The sequence below is a fragment of the Cyrtonyx montezumae genome, unplaced genomic scaffold (genome assembly GCF_038088225.1).
Source record: "Cyrtonyx montezumae isolate F1298 unplaced genomic scaffold, pur_monq_1.0 scaffold_2, whole genome shotgun sequence".
NCBI lineage: Eukaryota > Metazoa > Chordata > Aves > Galliformes > Odontophoridae > Cyrtonyx > Cyrtonyx montezumae.
The window spans coordinates 2,790,819-2,803,577 of NW_027071936.1; positions in this window are offsets into that span (position 1 = coordinate 2,790,819).

Genomic DNA, 12,759 nt, shown 5'->3' on the forward strand with positions numbered 1-12,759 from the left:
CTAGCCTTCATCTCTCCATCATAAGCAGAACTGAGAGGTTTTAAGCTGTTTAAGAACCCAGCCAGAGGTTGCTATCTCTATAATTGATATAAAATAGATAGTACCTTTCCCCAGTTGAAGTAACCTTTGTTTCAAGATAACCTTGTGCTTCCAGTGGCCGATTTTCCCTGAAATACCGATTTTCTGTGAGCAGGAATGAAACCTATGTTGAGGGAAATAAAGGAGATGAAGCTTTTAGAATGAGTCATCCAATATGTACTAATGGCAAGTTTAAATCTGTATGCCACACATAAATGTCTGGCAAAAATGAAAATGTGCCCTTGTTTCTCAGATATAACAGCATGCAACAGACCTTTTATTTTACACGAAGATCTTTATGTTCATCTTGAATTGCTTAAAAGTATGGAAGGAAACGAAGGTATGCGCATTTTGATTTTAAATGCTTACATGTGAGCAGCCTGAAACATTAAAATACACTACAAAAATGCTTATATCCAGCATAAAGAGTTCTAGAGATGCTTTCACTAAAATATTTTCCCAGTGCTAGCTATTCACCTGAAAAAAGGACAGCATCAACAGAGTATGATGTGGTAACATCAGTAACAGAATTAACACTGAAAACATTTCTACAGCGTCATTCTCAACTTCTCTTGCTCTCTTCTTCAAGAGAAGAATTTTGAGATTTCAGTTTCTCTATTCATTTTGCACCAATCAAATGTAACACATCTTACAGTGTTCGTTTCTAACTTCAGGAGATTGTATTTCAGATAGCACTTCTGAATCAAGTAAGCAAAGTGAGCAACAGCAAGAAAAATCAACCAACCAACCAACAAAAAATAGACTTGAGAAGATCTGTCTGAACTAGTTTCACTAGCTAATCATCTATTTCTAGCAAATCACTTCAATCAAGAAAGAGAACACCAATTACCTTCAACAAGTAGGCTTTAAATATACTCACACACACACTATTTCTTTATGGAAAGGTCAATTAAATGCCAAAAGAGTTAATAAAAAATAAGAAAGTATTTAATATTCAACAGTTGCAGCTAGCCTGTTGGTATACATTACATCTAATTACGTACTTCGCAATCATTGCAGAAAAAAAAATCATACAACATTTACAAAATACATTCAGCACATTATTTATGATAAGATTAAAAAAAAAATGTTTTCAGAAATGCAATGAATTAGAAATTAGCTTTCCTTATTTCACATATTTTGACTTACAAGAAACAAAGTGTCAGCAGACAAAATCCCTGCAATAGCTCTAGTTTGCATAGTGTAATATATTACCATGGATGAATAAAACAGACCACCACATATTTACCCTATTTTTTTTTTGCTCTTGATTAACTATACCTCTTATTAAAAGCATTTCAAAATATTAAATATATTCCTATAAAATCTGCTTCACACACTGTATTTTTAACAGATGCATAGATTACAGAGTGAGCAGCTCGGATAGAACGATAGTAAGGATGTATAATGAGAAAGATTATTATGGTGGAAACAGAATAATCAGAAAGAGACAGAATGCTCACCTATGTCTCAGGCTTACGGTGGAAACTCCAAAGCAGCAATCTCCAGAAAGAGATCCTTCCCCAGTGGTGGTCAGCCCTTAAATGGGTCTAGGAGAGCTGGACTCAGACAAGACAGACAGAAAGACACAGAAAGACAGAAATGTCACAGATGAAATCACAGACCATGGGATGTTTGTTGTACAGTAGCCAATGCTGACAGTATTCATAATATGTCTCTCTGGTGTTTTCCAGCTTGGAAATATCCCAGGAGTCATAGAAAAAAATCTTTATATTTTATAAATGGGCAATTTCAAAGATACACGTGTACAAACCATGTTACCAAGGCCTAGGTTTTACATCGTCATTCTCACTGGATATATTCTTTTTGCTGGGTCAAGGAAGGTGACATAAAAACAAGAGAAAGAGTATTGAACTCTTGCACCAAAGGAATGAAATCAGTGCAGAAGCAAGACAGCTCTCAGATCAACTCTCAGGCAGAGAGCAGGAAGGTAGATGCTTATCAGTTAGCATGCCAAGTACCATCTCCAGTGATGTTATTAATTGTAATTTAGTATTCCTGGATTTTCAGAAAGCTGGAATTTCTTTTGTAGATACTGTGAGAATAATTTTTGCACATCTTTGGATTTGTGTTTCTGGATGTAATCCAGCCTTGCCCTTAATTGCAAGAGCTCTCAGTACCTGATAATTACTGGCAAAGAGAAACCTCTCCTATTTTATAAACATCTACAGATGACAAAATATCTTTAGGTTGTCACAAGATGGATTCTTGAATTATTCTAGTAGAACACAGAGATGAATTGGTATGTCCACAATTGGCTGATAACTTGCATACAAGCTAGTGAAAGTGAGATCCTATTGATTGTGTTTTAATTGAGACAAAAGAGAAGACCCTTAAAGAATGCAGAGTCTAGTATCTTAATATTGATGGATTTGCTGATGCACCTGAATATAAGAGTAATTAATTGTTAAGTTAAGCTTATTGAGTTTTAAGTTGTTTGGTAGCCAAGGCATAAAAGTTAAGTCTATTTTAGAAATGTTTTTAAAAGGATTTCCAGTGCTTGCTATTTCCCAGTGCAGGTTTCATGAAAGTGAATTATTTGAACTAGTACTGATTATTCACAAAGACAGTTATTCTAGAAGTGAAAGCTGTTTGTACGCCAGCAATTAAACTTCTCAGTGCAAAAGAGTAGAAACAGCTGATCAGTCTTAGAAAGCAAAACATCTCAACAAACAATAGTCAGCAGTAAACAGATTGTCAGCAGAAGAAACATCATCAGTTATTGCACATCCCTCATCATGGAATTTCATTAGAGGTACTGTATGGAGATTTCCAGGTCCCAACCAGAACAAGTGATTGAATATCAGGTGAGATAAGGGCATACAGGAGCAAGCAGTATCCCTGGATGACTGGAAGGGGTGGACCTGGGGTCCGCCTCTCCTCATTCTCATTTAAAGGTCAGCAGCTGAGGGAGAGGGGTCTTTATTTGGAGATTACCCCTTCTGGAGACTTCACTGAAATTTGGACAGGATAAGCCACTTGTCCCTGTTTGTCTTCTGAACCATATATTTACAAATGTGTTTATATCCTGGTAGAAGGCAATATCATTGCCTTCCCTTGCTCTGCAAGTATGTAACTTGGAAATAAAAGCTGTTGAGTGAAAATAGAGCTATATGGCATGTACTAATTTGATAGTTTGCTCATGCATTTAAAGGGATGTTAAAAAATTCCATGACATTAGTTAAGATGCTCCTGGTTCAATTGTTGTTGTTTCGCGTTGGCTTTTTTTAATCTTATTTTAGACACGGTAAAAAAATTGTAATAAGGTGTATTCATTAAGTGCTTTTGTGTTCTACAATTTTCCTGAGTGTATCCCTATATAGCCATTAGTCAATGAACACATGCTGTGGATCCTCAGTATAGTTCTTAACACTCTTCTGATACAAACTCAGCTTTTTATCTGTACATTGAAACATCTACATCAAGTCTATTTGCTTCTTCTTCCTAAGGCAATTTTAAGATCCAATAAGTCTGAGATTCTTTCTGTTTTTCGGGCTATACAGGAACACAGAGCATTGTTTTGCCTGCAGGAAATTCATTTCTATTCTTAAAGCAAAATAGTTAAAATAAATACTTTATGAAAGAAAAGTAATGAATTTCAAGTGTGGACGAGATGGCTTGCTGTTTCATTTCTTCAGCAGTTGACTGTGAGATGCTCTGTGCTGGAAACAGCTGGAGCTACTCCTAAGATCTGAAAAAAGGTGTTTAAATGTAATAAGTTAGTATATTAGTTCGGTATCTAAAGTTAATCATGATGATCAAAGACAGTCTTAATTAGCAATTCGATCTGGAAAACATTATCTTCATTGAAAATATACACAAATATTAGTTTTGTACCTCTTGGATGTATAATGATCTTTACCTAAGAATTTTTGCTGTTAGGAGGTTTTAATAGCATTATTGCTATTAGCAGGACATCTGGCCACTTTAGAACAGTGCTACACATATGTAACATGGGAACAAATGGGTATAATACAACTTCAAATAATGTGCAATTTTGCAAACATTTTCAACGTACTAGTTTGTTGGATGTGCTGTACTTTTTTTTATCATCAACTATTTCTTGCAATACGATCTGAACTTAAGCAGTTTACTGTTCCACGTTTCCAACTTTCAATTAGCTCTTCACTACAGAAGGGTTACAATACATTGTCTCTTTCTTAGGACTGGGTAGATATTTGTAGGGAACAGCTTAAAGCAAGCTCTGACGAGTGCTTATAAAATTTCTTACATCTCTCTGTTGAAGACTTCAACTTTTCCAAGCAAACCTGCGATGATGTGAAATCATAGTTATGTTTCCAGTCAGGATAGGAAAAGCATCCAGGTCCTGTGAGTGCCTGGCATTAACTTCCATTATGCTCATACCTATATTGCCATCATTTTCAGATATGACCATTATTACCGCCATTGTAGTTCTGATATTAGCTTGCAAAGAGTATTCAAAGCCTCAGAAAGGTTCGATGTCTAATTGTGTCTACAACAAAACTGAAGGAACTCAGAAATATAGTGCTGTAGAACATACTTTACAACTAATCTCACCTGGCATCAACATTCTGAGCAAAAAAGAAAAAAAAATCTGAATTTTGTTGTTTGGTTTTTTTTTGTTTTGTTTTGTTTTTTTTTTACTTTCATAAAAGTGATTGTCCACAGTAATCCACCTCTCACACAAAACAGCTAGGCAGGGATGTTCTGACCAAACAGTGTTGTGATCCCTGCATCATGTGGGCAGTACATCAGATCCACCTGCAAACATTAGACAAGACCGATCTATTGGGATGCTAAAAGGTTGCCTTATACATATGTGTGATTAAACGTATGTGTATCCACGTACAAACAGCACAGACCACATTAATGATTCTGTTTAAACCAGTACTGCAGGGGAAAGAGGACTAGCAGGAAAGAGAGATACCCTTTCTTCCAGTCCCTGTCTTCAGAATGGATTTTTTTTTTCAATTATTTTTAATCCAGTAATTATTGACAATAAATGAACAAACCTTCCAAAAGATGGAATCTTTGCATTCCTTCCGGGAGCTTAGCCATTATACTCTCTTCTGTTGGGGCTCTTTCTGACATTATGGTTTTATTTTCTATCTGTGCAGTGAGAAAGACATGCAAGAGACACGATGAATGCTGTTTCCATGTGATGTCATTATTGTGTTGTTATATCAGATAATAGAGTTGGCATTATTTTGCCAAGTAGTTAAATAATGCTCTAGGAAAATGTTCTCTAAGTCATATCTTGTACATCTGAAACAGTATTCAGTGTTCTGAAACAGTAAATAGGAATAGCTGTTTGTTTTAGAAAGGTGATTCCAGCTCATCAGACAATTCTCTCCCAGAAATACTTTTTTATATCCCAAAAGAAGGGATGGATCTCAGCTCATATCACAGCCATTCTATCCCCCAATTCACTTAAACAAACAAACAAAAAAAGCAAAACAACTCTGAAGTAAGAGAATTATTAATGCATTGATGCCATGGCAGCACAGATTTCTTAAACTCCTGGTTAACAAGAAGTATAATAACCAACTGTGCAAAAATCTGAGCCAGATCCAAAGGCACAAGAGTGTACATGGCTAAAAGCTAGACAGAAGACTACGCTTCACAAATTAAACAGGTAGTTTCTGTTCTTGTCTCCGTTCTGCTAGATGAGCCTGGACAATAAAAGCTTCTGTGTATATTGCTTTTCTCCCCATGTCAAGGTTTTTTGCTGTGCTAAACAGACAGTATTCCTTAATAATTTGCTAGGTAAGCAATAAAAATGCACTCAGATATATCTGCAATGCCAAGCAAGGAATTTGTCTGAAGTGTTTACTGTGCTGGACTGTGTCTCCAAATGAGTCATGCGTGTCCCCCCGCCGAGGCTGCCAACCCACAAGACAGGACCTACTCCATGCTATGGTAATCAGTGATACAGCTAGCTGCCAACGACATTGGCTCCAAGGGCATCTGAAATTTAGATTCCAAACCTGCATCCCACGTCCACTAAATAAGGCTCTGTTGAAGGTTATATTCTAGATTCTATTCAGAATATTCTATATTCTGAATTTTCAATGCACGGACTATTAAAATAACCCAGATAATTTCAGAAAAAAAAATAATCTTTTAATGTTGCCCTTTTCACTACTGTTGTATAATCTATTTGACCGACTTTAATTTCGTTGTTTGCAATATCCAGTTGTTTATTGAATCTCTATGGTACAACATTTTCAACCTGTGGATTGCTTATAAATGGCTGATTGGAACAATTTCAGCTTAAATAGGTTTTATTCTCATGAATATTCAATCATCTGGTTTTTGACATGAGATTGTTTTCTTTCCCTGTTTGGGAAACATAATCATTTGAAATGGTTCTGTTTTCTGTTGTATCCAATGCTATTTTACTCGTAAAATTTGGGTCCGTGCCCAAGACCGTCTTTTTGAATACATTTTCCTGCATAAATAGGGGAGAGAGGGGCGATAATTAGAATGCCCATATAAACAGTCAGGCCCAAATTGTACTGGGGAGGCAGTGAAATTGCTCCCTTGCTGCACCCTCTGAATTGATCTAAAATGGGAATTGCTTTGATACTCAGTTAATGGAAAAGGTTACAGCATAATTCAAGACCTTCCTCAGAAATGACTACAAACAGACTTTGAGAAAAGGATCTCTTCTTCCTGTAGTGCACACTCAGTTATTTACTTCCCAATCATTACAAACATGTATGGGTCCCACTTAAAACTGACAAAATCTGAGATAAACACAATGGAAAACTTGTGGAGATGTCTGGATTGGAGACGTCGCGTTATATGCAAAGCACAGGCTGTTTCTCCCAGTGGCTCACTTAACATTTATCTGCATCAGATTTTGCCTATTTTTATCTGGGTCTTGTGAAGTCCTCTTATGAGACTATACTGTTTGCTCCCTTTACTACCTTTAATTACAAATTTCATGGTTTTCTAAAGTTTTCCTTTCTAACTGAGAGGTTCATTTATGCATCTTTCAGCCAACTATTAATCCTTGCTAAGATCCTTCCTCTTGTCCCACAGATGCATTAAAAGCCCTTAAGGAGAAGGTTTGCCTTATTTTTATAAGGTTTTCCTTCTTTGTTATAGTGGACTGGATCATCCCATTGATATGTTTGCTGTCACTGTGTGAGAAGTCCAAGAAGTCTCAGACAGACAAGACCTCTTTCAACAGAGCACTGCTGAGCACTATGGAGCAGGCCATCACAAATAGCCCAGTCACCTTTTTAAGAAATGAAGCCTGTTCAATATCATTTCTATAAGGGAAAAATAAAAAATAAAAATAAAAACACACCTGCTTGTGATTTACTTGTAGAGAATTTAAAAGGTTTTCAATGTTTCATGCAAAGTTGTGCTAACTGTAAAGTCAAACTGATAGCTAGATTTGTTTATTTATTTTAAGGAAGCAATGTAATCCATAAACTTTCACCCATTTTATGGAATTTCATGAAGTGTCTAGCTTGTTCAGTGATTGACTCTTTCATTACTGATTCAGATAAAATAAATATCTGACATAGTAGTTAGATTAAATTAGTTTTCAAGGTAGCCAGTGACTGCTCTGTGTAATGCTGACCTCAAAAGGACCTGTTTCTACGCCCTATCTTAAAAGCTAATATACTTTAGCACTCCTGTTCTAAGAATCATGACCTCTATTTCATAATGAAGTCACTTGAAAACGTACTGACCTTTGATGACCGTGTTGAGTATGGCTATATAACTAAATTGTAGGGGAAGACCTGGCTGCTCATGAAAAGGATAGACAATTCAAAGAAGGGAAATTCAGCAGCCAGTTCCACATCCTTCTTAAAGAAGGACATAACAAAACCGATTTTACCTTTATTTCTTAACAGAGAACTCACTGCGAAGGTAACTTCCAGAGAATGAAATAGCTAAGCAGTGTTAAATTTTGTTTTATGGCATAATCTTCCTCAGAGCTAGCTATACATTCTGGTGGACAGCATACTTCCTCTCCTCTGTAGTACAGGAAATTCCTTCTATGTTTAATCTTAAGCAGATTTGTCAACATCTTACCTTTCCTCAGTTGCTCTTCACAGTCTTAAAAATACTGCAGGAAAGCTCTCTGATGAATCTTGCCTAAATCCAGGTTGCTTGTGCTCTGGGAAGAACTCATACTGGCATGGAGGGCCTGAAATGTATGGATATTTGATTCCTGCCAAAATAAATAAAAGAAAGCATGATCGTATCTTTTTTTAATTAGATTGCAAAGGTATTAATGTATTCAGAATTCACTGATTTCAGCAGCAGTGCAACTATCACTGCAGTCAAAGGTAAAGAAGGTAAAGAAGCAAAATTGTCTACCACAAGTGTGAAAATATTTTTTTCCACATTTAAGATAAGCAAGGGAATACAAGTATATCTTTCCTGTGCAAAGAAAGCATTTTCTTACAAGAGAAATAATGACCACCAGTTTTTATCAATATGTCTCCTTCTGGAAACATTCCAGGGATACATCTGAGACAGATTTGGAAAAGCACTGGCTTCATGGTCACTCCATGAGGGGTTCAGTAATCTAACAGATATAATTGTGAATAAAAGTGCCAGGCCTCTCATCACCACTCTATTAGTTGAAGCATCATTGAAAGGAAAGGACTTCTTACTCACTGGCAAATGTGTATTTTAATGATAATGCTTTTTCTCTCCCTATTTTGTATAGTATCTTGTGATTTCATAGTAAGTGATTTCATGGTAACCGTGGCAACCATTCATTTTTGTTGCAAATAAGAGGAGTGCTGTAAATCCATTCAACTTGTTGGCATACCAATTAAGGCTGCCTGCTGTAACTAGCATGCTAGACCTCAGTTTTCCCACTTATCTTTAAACTGACATGCTCACTACTGATGAAGAGAGTGCCTGTTTCTGCTGAGGTGAAGAAAAGTTTGTCCTGAGTGGGTAGAAGAGGTCATTCAGTTCAGTGCACAAAATACAGGTGCTGACGACTACCACTGACAACTGAGTCAGTCACAGGCTGAGCAGCAAAACTCTTGGAATTACTTGTGGAAAAAACAATGCTTCAATAGCAGCTAATAGAAGAGGAGAGTGGTGAGGGAGAAGGAAAGAAGGAGAAGAGGTGAAAATCAAGCTGAAATTTTCCTGCCTCCTAGATAAAGCAGTCTAACTTGTTTTGCCCACCCCACATAGGCTACCTTTGATGCAGCATGTAGAATCCACGCACAGCTTAGTGCCATGCTACCTATTTTCTGGCTAGTGTACCCCCTTACAAAACATACTAGTACCTAATCTTTCCTAAAATAAAGTCCCTAAACCTTATTAATACATCTACGAGACAATTTAATTCTAACATAATTCAATGGATCAAAGCATTCCTCCAACGTATTGCTTCCTTCTTAGCCATCTGCAGGCTGTTTCACCTCTTTTGTTTTTATTAAACAAAAAATAAATAAAATAGCAAAAACAACTATACACCTGTGTGGTAGCAGGTGTCTCATTTCCTGTGTACCTGAAATTTCAAATACATTCCAAGTTGTTCAGGCCTCAGCCTGGTCTTCCATCAGTATGGTACAGGATCAAAGATGAATTCAAGTTGAAAGGCATTTCAGGAAGTCCTTTAGTCCAACGTGACACTCAGAGCTCCGGGTCAAAATTTATTTCAGACCAGCTTGCTAACTCTATTTTCAGCAGAGTTGTCCTTGAGAAGCTTGGGTGTCGATGAAAGGAAAAATAGCCTGCAGCAAAAGTAATAATACGATGATTTGATGACAGGCAGTGCAAACAGATGTTATCATAATAGTCATATTTCATTTTAATCCAAACAATAGCTGATCTTGAAATATCATCTCCAGAATTCCTTTTTGAACTCCCTACCCAACCTTAATGCCAAACTTCATCACACTGGTTTTCCAGATAAACTTCATCATGTAAAATCTTCATGAATTGAAACCTGGGAGATTTGTACCCTCTGATCTTCGCAAGCCACTATCATACATACATTCCCAAGCATTAATTAATAATAAATGCTTAATTCATCACGAAGTTAAGCTAAGCAAATTTTTTCATTACCCTCAGCTCTATGGTCCCAAATCTATTAAAAAAGCTTAGTCCTAGAACATCTCCATTTCCAGATACATAAGTCTATTAACAACAGATTTGATGTAGTAGCATATTTTAGCATTACTACTTTTCTGCTCAAGCTGAAGTACGTGTTTTTCCCTTCCTACGATACTATTTTATACTAGCTTTGTTTTGAAACCAAAACAAGCATTAATATTTTTAGCGTAATTATTTTGACATGACTAGTACAAATTCTAGCAGCCTTTTTCACTTCTTAGCGATGACCCTGGCCATCTTGTGATTAATACAGTACATCACCTCGAAGTCTGGCTGAGGCTCCAGAATACTGAAATCATTACTTTCAGGGTTTCAGACTGCAGTATAATCTTTCACTGGGGATGCACTGTTAATAGGCTGGTGAATGGTAGATAACACCTAAGTGAATTGTAGGTGATGGATTAAAGTCAGTTTTGACAGATCTGCCAGCCTAGGTACCAGGTTCTCAGGAAAAACTTTGGCTTGCACAGGCTTACTTACTTGAGAGTCAGAAACTGCTGCTCCACTGATTCTGTCTCAAATCAGACAAAGCTAAATGGAGATAATATCAAATCAAATGTAGCATCCCTTGCTCCAGTTCAAGAGAAAACGTCAAAGCAAGGAGAATTTTGCCTGGCGAGAATCTATGTGAAATAGGAGCTAAAACCTCTGCTCTTCACTGAGGCACGGAGTGATTCAGAAACTGATAAAATGTACTTTCCTCTCCCAGGAATTCATGAGAAGAGGAAAAGTAAATGCAGGAGACAGCACAAGGAAATTTCAGAAAAGCATAAGACTCCTACACGCGGGAAGGACTCTCATTTCCTATTCCCAGTGGTCAAAATGCCTAACCTTGACACCCCTACCAAAAATGTCGTTCAGGATTTGCCCTCTATACTCTCTCCATGGGAAAAAACTGCCCTGTGAGAATCCATGCACTGTGAACGTGCAATGAAGCCTGCGTGTGTCTAGAACTTCAGCCTTGACTATTTTTCCTTCTGTTTTCTGAGAAGAGGCTAACCACACAAGAACAGGATACTTCACATCAAAAGTATAAGCATTCTCCTCCTTGAAATGGCCAAAGCCTCTATCTGTCATGTATTTTTCAGTTCAGTTGTTCACTGGAACTTGTGTTAACACATGATTTATGCACAGGATGTATATTATAAGGTTATTTGGAAGGTTCTGTGATGGTGATCAGCAGCACAGATAGAATACGTCCCATACACAGCATGCAAGCTATGCTAAACTCAAATATCAGTTCTTTCCTTATTCTGATAAATTAATTAAACAGGAGCCAAATGCCACAAAGTTATCTGTACAATATGTGCTTGTGTGTGTATAAAAGATGTTACATTTGGAAAAGCGAGATCTAAAAGGATTCACTTTTCTTACAGCAGAGGAAAACACGATCCAAACCCTAAAAACCAACAGAGTAAATCAAGAGTAAAGCAGAAGTCTAGTTAATAGTCGGGGCAGGGAGGAGTCCCTAGAAGGTAGAGTTAGCCTGACTGAAAATAATGCTAAGATTCAAAGCTGAAAACTGCAAGCACACAGTGACTCAATTAGACACAGCATTGATTTAGTTTTCTAATTTTATTCACTTAGGACATCGGATTTATGTAGCTTACTCAATACATTTCCTTCTGAACTTCAATTTCTCTGCTCGACCTGACTTTACATCACCATAAATAAATACAGCGAGCATGCTTGGATCTATAGGATTGCAATCTCAATTCACGCTAAGATTCCAGTTAACATTAGCAAAGATTAGGTGAAGCATAGCCTTCAGCACACTCTGGCAGCTACTGGTAGGACGTACATATGATTCAGGGGGAGAGGAGCTGAAGCTAAACACTATTTAATCAGAAAAGAAAAGCCCAAACCAAAAAAATCTATTGTTGACTCACGTCTCGGTGAAAATGCTCCAAGATGTTCTGCACCAATACGTGATTGGATCAGTCATTCTATTATGCTGAGCTCAGTGAAGATCTATAGGTCACGAATAAGAATGTTTGCTTTATATTTTCTCGAGAGGTGAAACTTCTTAACTGAATCTTACACTTAATCATTTCTAAATCCCAGGGTATATCTGCTGATCGCTGTTTCGATTTAAAATGAAATTCATTTTCTGGTTTGTTGCATGACTTTTATTTCAGACTTGACTTAGAGATTTATGAGCAGGATATAGCTTTTCTTGCTGAACACTTCAACAATCTTGGTCCCTGTGGTGATTTCCACATTTCTGCAAGTAGGAAGAAACACTCACTACTGCAAAATCATATGACGTTCCTACTTCAGAAGCCAAAACAAATTTTTTGAAGGCTGAAGTATTTAGTTGCAAGAGGGACAGAAACCCGAGAGGATCTAGCCCTCACAGTATACCGAAAAGTCAATGCCAGTTTTCAATTCATTGCTTCTTAATTAGGAAACAGAAAGAATCTGGGTACACAATGAATCAACGTCTATACAGAAACAGGGGGACAGGGAGGTCACTGATTGATAGTTTCACCTGTAGCCACTGACATTGAAATTTGATTTTGACTCAGAATAAAATTATTTCTGCTGAAGATAGCTCCTCTGCGTTGC